The following is a 12815-nucleotide window of genomic DNA, read 5'->3' on the forward strand; positions in this document are numbered from 1 at the left end:
GATGTCTATACCAGTGTTCCACTCCAGCCTGTCTGCCCAAGGTGGTTTCTAGTGGTTTCTATTCTCTGACTTTGCCTCTCTCTCTCTCTCTCTCTCTCTCTCTCTCTCTCTCTCTCTCTCTCTCTCTCCCTCCCTCCTTTCCTCCCCTCCTCCTCTCTCTCCCCTCCCTACTCCCTTCTTCTCTCATAACTTTGACTTTTTATTGGCTATTATGTATTACATTTCAAGTGTTATCCCCCTTCCCCCTACTGCCATCCCCCTACCCTCTGCTTCTATGAGGATGCTCCCACTCCAACCCACCCATTCCCACCTCAACGCCCTGGCATTCCCTTACACTGGGGAAATGAGACTTCACAGGGCCAAGGGCTTCTCCTCCTATTGATGCCAGACAAACTTCTGTCTTAATAGTGTAAAATGAATTTTTTTAAAAAAAATAAGCATAATCGGTGAATTAATCTGGATGCTATTTTTTTTTTTTTTTTTACTTTATGCTAGTCCCCAGTAGCCACACAGAGAAACCAAGGTTTATTTGAAGTTTCTTCCCCAATTACCTGAGCAGTATTGGTTTATATTAACCCCCTAAGCTGATCTGGCTACCTCCTGGCCATGATCCCATGATACTTGCATATGATTATTGATCTGGCCCTTTGGGCTTCTGGCTTTTTTCTCATGATGTTTTCTGAGATCCTCTTCTCCTTGTGGCCTATCTGAATCTCCCTCCCTCCCTCTCTCCGTCTCCTGGCTGGCAGAATTCTCCCTTCTGCTCAGCCACTGGGTAATCAGCATTTATTGACAAGGCAGAGAATAAATGGTAAGAATTGTTGATACAAACTTGAAACAGGAGATTCTAGATCTAAGCATTACAAAGCTGTGTCTGCATTGAAACAATGTATGAGGGCAGAGAAGTCATCATTTGAATAACACAGGGGTAACCTTTACACAGTACACAAAAACATCATGCCTACATGGCAGTACCACTTCTTAAGCTGGCTCAATTGTAAAAGGATTATATTTCTAATAATTGTTCAAGATACCCATTAATCTTGTACCCTTTTCACTTCCCAAGAGGCTCCAGACAAGTAACTCTGTGATTTAGGAAAAGTCTATAGGTTTACTTATTAACATCCAAAAGCTGCAAGTGACAGAGTCTGCTGGAAAAGAGGCCAGTGTGCAGCAGAATGTCACCCTCACGCCTAGGGAGAGCCCCACCAGTGTGCTGCCTTGGGTCCCGTGCTGGTGAGCTTTGGATCCCCACTGTTCCGGCTTCCTCGCCTCTCCTTACCCACTCTACTTCTATTCGGTGGTTTAACATCTCAGTGAAATAACAAGAGTCTTTTTTAAAGGGGGGAAGGGTAGGAGCTGAACATTTATTTGAAGGACAGAATGTCAACAGCACTGCCAAGAAAAACTTAATGAATCAAAATAACAGATGGGTTAGCCTAAATAATAATACATAACTTGTGGGTGTCATGCGAAACTTCTGGAATGTCTGAGGTTTTCTGTGTTCCCCGTATGATATTTTGGCGTTCTACAGGATATCTCTCTGGCTTTTCAACGTTCTCATAATTTTTCTTTGGTGACATCTAGATTTCCTGTGTGGTGTGTGTGTGTGTGTGTGTGTGTGTGTGATGGTTGCCATGACTACTTCCTTTCTTCACAGAAACACAACACCATTCAAACTAAATATTTAGAAAAACATTCTCAGAGATGAGGAGAATTTGAGAGATATCATAAGACTCTTACAGATCTGGAGTCTACATATAGCATTATAGTGGGAACAGAGACTAAGAAGTACTCTTACCAGCACAGCAAGATTCAACTCAACTGGTAGATAATTTGAATTAAAAACAGGTAGTTCTCTTAATAGACAAAAGATACAACCTATTGTTTCATTCTATGGCTTAACATTTATTTTCACAGACTGAGAAAAACACTTCTGATTATTATTATTATTATTATTATTATTATTATTATCAGTAGTAGTAGTAGTAGTAGTAGTAGTAGTAGTAGTAGTAGTGGTAGTGGTAGTAGTAGTAGTACTGTATAAAAGTTTGCTGTTTTCCTAATCAGGTCAAAACTAGGAAGAGAAATGAGATTGTGAGACACGCGTGCACATGCACACACACACACACACACACACACACAAACACTGCAGAATATTTGATCACACTGTGAACCCCAAGATTATGTTATTTACTAAAAAAAAAAAAACCTGTTTCTAGTTGTGGTGTAGCTCAGCCCTTGGCAAACACTTTTAATCCCTATGGCTGGCATGCAGACAGGTCCTTAGTGTACATCTTTAATCCTAAACAAAGAAGAAGGTAAAGTTAGTTTATAGACGGAGGCAGCCATGTTTGAAAGTGATGTCTAATTGAGTAGCAGAAAAAAGTAATGAATCAGAGAAATACTTGACAAAATAGGATATGCCCAATTCTCACGAGAAGAGAGAAGAAAAAGAAACTATTTAAGAGAGCAGTGGAGAGAGAGAGAAAAAAGGAGGCAGTTCTACAGGGACAGGTTGAAGAGAGAACAAGCTAGACACAGGTAAAGACACATGAGCCAGAGAATGAGAAGGAGCAAGAAGACTAGAACATACAGCCAAAGTCTGTACCAGGCCACGCAGAGCACTTGGAGAGAGGGACAGGGAGGGGAAGAGGAGGAGAGAGATGGGGAGCCAGATTGAATTACTTGGCTTGGACTTTGGTGTTTGAGCCAGAACAACTGAGTTGAACCAGCCAGCCAGAGTTCAGAAAGAGCTACGAGGAGGTGAGCTTGTTCAACAGGAAGTCTCCAAGGCCGAAAACACTCTAGGCCTAAATAAGAATCAAAGGAGGCTAGAAACTTCCAGGACTAGGCCTAGGTTAGCACACTGAGGCAGTAAGACCTGAAAACAAGGATTATTACAGGAGAATAAAAGTTACTGCTGCACACACACGCACACACACACACACACACACACACACACACACACACACACACACACACACACCTTCATAGAAAGGATATTTTAAAAAGCAAGTATTTAAGTACATGTGAGCATTAAAACTCATCAGGCCTGAACAAACCTAAAGAGACATTTCTCAAAAGTAGACATGCCAAATGTCCAATAGATATGTGAGAGTTCAACACTTCATCGGGAAACACGGATTAAAGCACAATGAGACAGCACTCTGTACAGCTGGTATAGATGCCATTAAGAGAAAGAAGTTGTGGAGGTGGAGAACAGGAAGATGCATAGAAGGAGGAAGTGGAAGGTAGTTACCAGAGCCAGGGACAGAAAGGAGAACAGGAAGTCAGTCAAAGGCTAAAATAGTTAAGAGGAAAAAGTTCTACAGCTTTACACACCAAGACTATTATCACTAACGATGCACTGTGTACTTAACTTAAAAGTTGCCAGGAAAAAAAAATATGAAAATTGCCAAGAAAGTATACTTCAAATGATTTCAGCACCAAAACAGAAAAACAAAACAAAATAAAACAAAAGACCAACAACAACTCCTGAAAAAAACCAAAAAAAACAAAAAGTACATGAGGTGATGAATAACATTAACATTATTAGTACATTGTGTGTGAGGATGGTGTGTGTGTGTGTGTGTGTGTGTGTGCATTTGTGTGTGTTACATCTTAAATATACATAATTGCTATTTAATTAAAAAACAAAAGGTTAATAATAAAATTAAGTTTACTCAGCTGATTAGCATATTTTAAAATTAAGTGTTTTATGCGGATATCTCAAAAAGGGAAAATTATATGAGCGATTCTTTTTTATTTTTAATTTTTGAGCCAAGGTCTCCTTGAGTTGTCCTAAAGCTTTTTATACCGCAGGCCATCATTGAATCTGCGACCCCCAAGACTCAGCTGTGCCTCAACCTCCCCACACAACCTAAGCGATGTCTCAGTGGGACTTCCTGACGCAGTTGGACCTCAGAGACCGTCTTGTGACTTTCCCGGAATCACGCAGACTTCAGTGTCAGCTCAGAGTTTTTCAAAACTTACTTTAATAAGGGTTCTTAAGCACTTCACACTCCCTTCTAGCCTATTACCCACCAGTGATAGTGGGAAAGAAAGGTTAATAGGAAACAAGGGTTGTGGACCTGTTTAAAAATAGTTCTTTGGGGAGATTCCAATCGTCGTTATCAGCAGTCCAGTCCTCTAGCAAACACCGAACATGGATGAGCAGCTGTAGTCCAGTCCATTCGGCAGCCACCACTCACGAATCAACAAGGGCAGTCTGATCTGGAGGACACCACAAAGCTGTGCCAATCCGAGGGAGTTCTTGCCGCCAGCGTGTCCCGAAAAGTTCTTTGGTGAGTTACATTCTGTGAAGTCGTGACAAGGGAAGGTCAGCAACAGGATGTAGGCGGAACTAACACAAGAGTGTCTTCAGATAAGACGGTGAGGCAGAGCAAGGCAAACCAATGCCAGAGCCTCCTTCTGTCCGTGGGGTCAGATTTATATTCTTTCTAAACATCACATGCCCTCCCACAGGTCTACTTCAACAAAACTTCCTTTCACCTGTCTGCCCCAGCCAAATATCATATGACATAACTGAGTTTCCAAAGAAACCAGAAAGTTCCACTTCACTTCAGTGTCCAGCAGCAAAGTCTAGCCCTCTTTCCATTGCATTATGTACTCACTCCGTGTTCTTTAAAACAATTACAGGGTCACGCCTGTAATCCATGCACGAAGGAGGCTGAGACAGGGGAATTAGAAGTTCAAGGTCAGCCTTAGCTAATTAGCAACTCTGTCTAAAAAAAAAATCATACATAGAAAGGAAGTAAAAGATAAATATACATAGTGCAAAAATGTATTTTAAAATATATATAATTATTTCTGTTCTCAGCTATCAGAGCTTGGCCTGCTGGATTTCTTTTTATCATAAGTTAAGTGAAGTTAAATGAAAATAATTTGTACATTTCTAAATTCATCTTATATCATGGATAATATAGTACCACAAACATTAAATATTGAGAAAATATTTAGAAATTGATGGTTTTCAAAAAATGACTAAAGCTCTCTTTTAAAGAACATTTTTAATATAACTAAGTAGCTTTTTTTTTACAATTCCAGAGTAAAATACTGAAGCATTTAAACAATGTGAAGATCTTTTTAAAGTTTAAATAAATGTTCAACCATCCTTACATGAGCAGATCGTAAAGAAAATGGAAAGACCATATCAAACTGGCTAAATGCATTCCACATTCATGGTTTACTCGCTGAACTGTTGTTCATGGTTTTCTTACTGATTCTTACAGAATGTACATATTTCTTTTTAATTTTCCTCTTTTATGTTTCCCAAGTTCACAATTCACATAAAATACCCATTGAGGCAGACAGAAAAGTGAAACGAATGTTTCAGCGCTCTTTGGGGATTTAAATAGAGTTTTACAATAAAGCTTTGATTACTCAGAAAGGACAGGAGTACTTAACGCTTAATAGCAGGAACGAGAAGGAGGATGTTTCCAAAGTGTCAGAGGAGAATCTGAACTTGGCAGAGTCGATGCAATGGGTGTTCAACCCCAGAACCCTGATGAAAGAGTCCAGAGGGCAGGATAGGTCCACAGTGGTGGGGAGGGGAGCTATGGGAGGAGATGTGTAAGGTTGTGGTTTCCTGAAATTTAAGATGACACAGACAGTCCCACAGGACTTCCTTTATTATATTATTGTGTAATTTGGATTTAGAGTGAGGCAAACCCACAAGTTAAAGGGTTTTCAAAGTGGCTTAAAATTCACATTGAAATCAGGACACAGCACGCTTCCAGTCAGTGTGACTGCAACACTGATCAAGAACCACAGAGGAACACAACACATAATTGATTAACACATGGTAACCAGGTGAAGGTGGGCTTGGAGTACACTGCTTTGAGAAATACACTTTCCTTCCTTGGATTGGAAACCCAATGGCTGTGTTAAATGATACAGACTTCTCCGAGGCCCCCAATGAAAGATTTATAAAGGCTACGGGAGACAACATTAGGGTATTTGAGCACTTTTTAAGAAAGATCAAAAGTATTGATTTTTTATTTCCTTATTTTGTCTTCTTATTTAAGAGTTAGCTAGCTGCCCAAAGCACTTAAACTCACCTAGCAGAAGACCTACTGAGAGATTTTTATTCATCTCAATTTTTATCTTCTGTCTCTTGATGGCTTGATTTCACATCATTTCACAATGCAGGAATTAAACTGATTGGCTACAAATCTGTGGGGTGTGGATGGGCAGCATAGGAAGAGCAATAGTAGAAGAGAGACAGCTGTAAATATTTCAAAATGTGTTTAATGTGTCCAAAGTTGAACAGCCTCTCCTCACACTGTGTATAAATTCCATCCAGACATGGTCATTCAATTCCCTCCCCTTGGTCTGGACCCTGGGTACCATTGAACTTTCAGGCAATGGCCTAAGAGTAAATCATGTACTATAGTGTCACATGACTTCAAGTAATGCTGGACTAGTACTTCAACTTTCCCTTCTAAATTCCAATCCATCTCTAGAGCAACTGCTACTTCTGATACTTTCATTGGTAGCATCTGGTGTCAAGTTGATACACCTGGGAAGAGGGAATCTCAACTGAGGAATTGACCTTGGGGGGGTTGAATAAGAAGTGTTCCCCAGGGCCTCAGATATTTGAACATTTGGTTTCTAGTTGGTCCTGTTTGTGGAGGTTTAAGAGGTGCATCTTGCTGAAGGAGGTATGTCCCTGGAGGCTTCGAGAACTTACAGCCAGGCACCACTTCTAACCTCCCACACCCCACTCTGTGTATGTGTGTGTCTGTCTCTGTATCTCTGTCTGTCTCCGTGTCTCTGTCTCTGTTTCTCTCTGTCTCTCTGTCTCTCTGTCTCTCTCTGTGTCTCTGTCTCTGTCTCTGTCTCTCTCTCTCTCTCTCTCTCTCTCTCTCTCCCCCCCCCCCCCCCCCCCCCCCCCCCACCCCTGGTATAAGCTCCTTGCTCTTACCAGCATCCACCTGCTGCCATGCTTCCTAGCCATGGTGGACTCTTAAAACTCTGGAGTCATAGGCCAAAATAAATTCTTTCTTCCTTAAGTGCTGTGTTATATCACAGCAACAGAAAAGTAACTAAGACAAGCTCCCATCAACTGGCCTGTGGGGGTGTCTATGGGGTACTTTTTTGATTGCTGATTGATATGTCAGGGTGCAGCCCTGGGCTGTATAAGAAAAGTAGTTGAGTAGGCCAGGGAAAGTCAGTAAACAGTGTTCTTCCTTGGCCTCTTCTCCAGTTCTTCCCTCCAGCCTCCTGCCTTGTGTTCCTGTCATGACTTCCCTCAGTGATGAAGTATAAAATGAAATAAACCCTTTCCTCCCAAGTTGTTTTCGGTCATGATGTTTGTTACAGGAATAGAAACTAAACTAGAACCAATACATTTCTCGCAACTATTCATGTATTTATGCATTCGTTCAAAATAGCATGTATTTTAAAACATATGCCATGTTTAAAGGCTTAAGGAATATAGCTTTGAATGTAGCAAAGTCCTTGAAGTCCACTATTTCATAGTGTTTATATGTTGAGGAAGAACTACTTATCATTAGAATAGAATAGAACAGAATCATAACGTAGTTATTGAAAGAACTCTGGCCAAGGCTGTGACCAGAGCTTGCCATGAGCTTCTTGTGCTGAAGGAAAGTAGTGCTTACTAAACACTAGTTATGCCAGGCACTGGGAAAATACCTCTGCCTCCTCCGTGGGCAGAAAGTTGAGCTGGCTGCAGTCCATGGTGTCTGTAGAGCTTAAACTTGTACGCAGTTGGATACTGACAGAATGAGAGGTTGTCATTAAATTTCTTCCCAGAGATCACTCAAGTTACAGCAAAAGAGAGAGAAAAGGGGGGGAAGGGGAGAAGATGGGAGAGACAGAAAGAGAGAGAAGGGAAGAAGGAAGGAAGAAAGGAAGGAAGGAAGAAGAGAGGGGAAACAAGTGAAGGGGAGGAAGGCAGGAAGAAAAGGGAGAGATTGATTGAGGGTCTTTTGAAATAGCTTGGATTTTTGTGCAGAGAGAAAACTTTATTGTCTCATTTAACATGGTAAAAATGGAGACAGGTTCAAGATCCCATTCTTCCACTAACCTTTCTGCTCTTGCAATAATTTCAAAAGATCGGTTCTTTCCTCCAGTATTATTGTGAAGACCTTGTTGATTTATGCCTCCGTGGGTATGCATATGTACATGTCTGTGTGGGTGTGTCTGTGCACATGTGTGTGGAGGCCAGAAGGTTGACCTGGGCTGTCTTTCTCACTCACTTATTGAGTCAGCTCTTCACCCAAACCTAAAACTCACCAGCTCAGCCAGCCAGCAGCTCCAGGGAACCTTGTCTCTGCACCTTCCTAGCACAGGGGTTGCGTGCATGAGTGTGACCCCATACCAGGTATTTCACATGGGTGTTGCAGTTGTAGCAAGCGTTCTATCAACCGAACGGTCTCCGAGGCTTTGACAAATATCTAAGAGGTTCTGCAGTGTACCAGGCTTCATCCTTGCTACAGAGGTTCATGGAGATAAGAGTCACTGTCCTTACGAGTACCTTATCTCCAGCCCTTGTCCTTCTACCCTCTTCTCTCTTGGGAAGAAGAGGAATTCAGATAGTAATCAGTCCTGTTATTTGTGGGTAGAAGATAAGGTTCAGTTTTGATAAAAGACCCTCTGGCTATCTCCAGACCCTTCTGGACAATGTCAGGACAGACCAAGAACTGATTCCAGCCTTCTCTTGTCGGATGGACAGCAGAGGAGAAATGTTCAGCATGCGGCCAAGCCTGATTCCTGCACAGGCAAGGATTCCAGATCCCGGATAAGTCAAGAGGACATCACATTGTTATGTTTAAGAGGGCCTGATAAATACATTCCAAACTGATTTACAGCCTAAGTCATGACCCTTTGAGTGTAAACATACTAAACACTTCAAAATCAGTAAAGGACTGTTGAAACAGCTTAGTAGGTAAAGTGCTAACCAGAAGTCTGGCCCCCTAGGGATTTTCTGAGTCTATGACATCTACAGAAGGGACCATGAGAGGAGCAAAGCCATTCACAAGGTCAATGGCTTCTTAACTAATGGCCAACAGATCTGTCTTATGCATGTATGTATATGTATTTATGTATGTATGCATGTATGTATATACATGTATGAGTGTTTTGTGTATATATGTGTGTGTATGTACGTATGTATTTTTATCTTTCAAGTCCTTTTGGTATCACCCTCTGGGTTAGCTGAGGATGAATGACTTGCTGAATTCTCTGAAAGTTTTTAGTAAGCTTAGAAACAAAGCTAGAAAGAGAGGGGGGAGGGCAGAAAGGCGAGAGAGAAAGAGAGAGCAAGAAAGCAGAGGGGGGAGGGGTCCTTGTGGCTCTTCCTGAAGCCAAGGTAGGGATAACCACCTCTCCTGTCAGGAAAGTGGCTATGTTTGCTCTCCCAATGTTACTGAAGCTTCTTGATCAGTCATCCTCCTGTGGCTGACTGTGGACCTGGCCATGATGGCAGTGGCATAGTCTTTCTTGGGAAATGACTACTCTCAGTACAATGACATTAAATAGCTGAACACGGTTCCCTGCGGTTTTATCAGATTTTATGGCAGCTTTTAATTTCATTTTTTATTATGGAGTGTGTGTGTGTGTGTGTGTGTGTGTGTGTGTGTGTGTGTGTGTGCTGCAGGTTCCGCACTGATGACACTTGAATCTATTTCCCAGGACTCTCAGAAAGGCATGATAACCAGATTTGGTTTTATGTGGTGTTTTCACCTTCCACTTACAGCACCCACCCTCCCACTCCTCCACCTCAACCTTCATAGGCTAGCTATGCAGGAAAACATCAGGTTCAAAACAAGCAAGGCAGAGCAGTCTTCAGAGAGACGGGGACCGTGTCCATAGCTACCATTAAATGAAAAGTATTTTCCTTGGGTTGAGCTCATGAAAATCCATATTATTAGACACAGAGCCAAAAATAATGGGCTTGCTTTTCCCGGTGTGGGAGGGACCATGCCCTGTGACCTAAGCTGCCCACACAACCACTGAGTAAGAGCCTTGTGACCTCTTGGAGGAAACATCCTGATGGAAAACAAGGAATTGTCACTTGAAATTGAAAAGTGTTTTTTTCTTTTTCCCTTAAGTCTTGAGTTAGTTAAGACATTTTGAAAGTTCATTGTGGTTTTAGCATAAATAACAAAACTATTATATGCAGCAGTAGAAAGCAGTCATCATTGGCTACTTTCCATCTTTCGTATTGAAAATCTTAGGGTTTGGGGGAAAGTATTTGCATTGATGTTTCTCCCTGTTGGAAATAAGATGAGAATAAACTCAAGAGAAAAGTGAAAATGAAGCAGCTCGTAATTTACAGTTCAACAGAAAGGGACGGTGCCTTAGAGAAAAGGCAAAACTGACTGGCATACTGACTGGGCACAAAACTGGCTTAAAATCCCCTGATCACATTAAATTCCTGCCTTTTTCTTCTAGAGGCCAGAGCTTGTCCCTTTCCCAAATCCCCATCTTACTGGGGTAGGACTCAGCCTCATCTGATGGCTAACTTCAGGCACGGGACTGTCCCCTTTCTGCTCATAGACTCAGTCATATAACAAACTACTTGTAACTTCCCAACTCTCCATGTTCTGGATGATGAGATGGATGGATGTCAGCCACCAGCTAGGGAAGAAAGGGTCCTATCACCTTCTACTTGCCTATAACTAAGATCACCTCATATTGAAAATGGACAATAGCAATCTATTATATTTCTTTTTTGTTCATTTGTTTGTTTCTTTGGAGACAGGGTTTCTCTGTGTATCCCTGACTGTCCTGGAATTTGCCCGGTAATCAGTTTCAACACACAAACACAATTTTGTTTAAGTTCTACCCAGCAATAAAAAGGAGGTGTTTCAATTTTCTCAGATGAGAAGGTTAGAGTTGTATCATAGGAGCCCCCTGACCAACTTGCAAGCATTCCCCTGAAGAGTCCTCATTGCCTAGCCTTCCCTTCCCCAGTCCCCTCTTTCCCAGATGGTTTACAGATTATATAAAGTTGGAGACAAACTTTGTGAATCTTACAGCTCTCTAAGCCTCCTGAGCCCTGTACCTTCTGTTAGCTTTCTGAACCCTGTAAATTTTCTTAGTTTCCTACACTGGTTAGTTTTTTGTCAACTTAATACAATACTAGAATCATTTGAGAAGAGGGAATCTCAATTGAGAAAATGCCCCCATAAGACCGGCCTATGGACAAGCCCGTGAAGCATTTTCTTGACTTGTGATTGGTGTGGAAAGACCCAGTCCATCCATTGTGGGTGGTGCTGTCCCTGGGCTGATGTCCTGGGATATATAAGAGCGCAAGTCAAGCAAGCCAGGAAGAGCAATTCAGTAAGCGGCATCCTTCCATGGCTTCTACTCCAGTTTCTCCCTCTAGGTTCCTGCCTTATCTCCTGCCCTTGCTTTGTTGACTACAACTGTAAACTGAAATAAACCCTCTGCTCACCAAGTTGCTTTGTCACAGCACTCTTCACAGCAGTAGAAACCAAAGTCAGGTACTTCTGGAATATGAGAGCCCTTCTCTTCCCTTCATGGGATATGTTCCAATCCATAGGACATAGCCATATGGCAAAGGGATGGATGACATTTCAGGTCACATAAACATGTGGAGTCACCAAGGTTAGTTTCATAAAAGAGGAACAGAGGATCTGGAGAAACTCACAAGGGACAGAGAAGACAAATAACAAGAAGAATGAGTCCCCTGTTCTCCTGCCCCACCCTCAGGAAACTGAGCTAAGAATGTGGTTGCCAGTTGCAAGGAAAAGACAGGAGTAATTCCAGGGCCTTCCTCACTCAGAGCCTTCTTTATCAGACTCTAAAGAAAGTGAATAGTGAAGACCAGACACAGCCGGAACTCTTCCCAGAGATTCCTGGGATGGAATGAGATGAACATTTATAAGGAGGAAACAAACTGCTGGAGACAATGGAAGCCACAGCCAACATTTACTGAGTACTTTCTAAGACACAGAGAGATTAGTTACAGGACTTGCCAGTGCAGTATGGCTGGTAAGCTTAGATTCTTATGGGCTAAACTCTTGACCAGGCTGAGCACTGATCACTAAGGCACTCTGTCACCTGAGTCACAGTGAGCATATAGAGTCCCTGGCTAACTCTATGATGGAGCCTTCCTGGTGGAGCTGCGACCGGATGCAACTCTTAGAGAATAAGATCAGATCCTGCTCAACAGATAAAGAAAGGATAGAAGTTTGGACTTGAGCAGGGAATGACATGACATCTTTTCTGAGATACAAAATAGCTAAGTGGGTTTAGATGTCCCAAGTTTTGTAGTATTAGACTTTGATACAGAAAATAGGAGAGTTTAGATTCATGGACAAGAGTCAGATCAGATAGGATGACTTTCATGTTATGAAACCAAGCTTGCAACAAGAAGCTTTTTCTAGAAATAAAAAGCCACCAAAAGAGTTTTAAGTAGAATAAATTAGAAAGGGTTTAGACAGTTCTCTTTGATGGCGGTGTGAATGCAAAGTTGGTAAGGGGCAAGACTGGCATTCAGGTGATTGGCTGGAGAGAATGGAACAAGTTAGATGAACAAAGATGAAGATGTGGACTATGGTGCCAGAGAGACACAGACAGACTCCAGGGCAGTTTGGGGTGAATCTATGTAGCTCAGCAATGTAAAGACTGAGCCAGCATGAAGCACAGTGGCCAGGTTGCTGATGGTGGCCATCCGGGGCAGTATTTTTATAAACAAACAAAAAACCAAACCAAACCAGCGATGCTGCCTTGATATCAGTTTGAGGAACTATAGGTTTGAGGAGTCTAAAAAATAAGTAACGAGGTATGTTTAGCAA

The sequence above is a fragment of the Rattus rattus genome, chromosome 4 (genome assembly GCF_011064425.1).
Source record: "Rattus rattus isolate New Zealand chromosome 4, Rrattus_CSIRO_v1, whole genome shotgun sequence".
NCBI classification, from domain to species: Eukaryota; Metazoa; Chordata; class Mammalia; order Rodentia; family Muridae; genus Rattus; species Rattus rattus.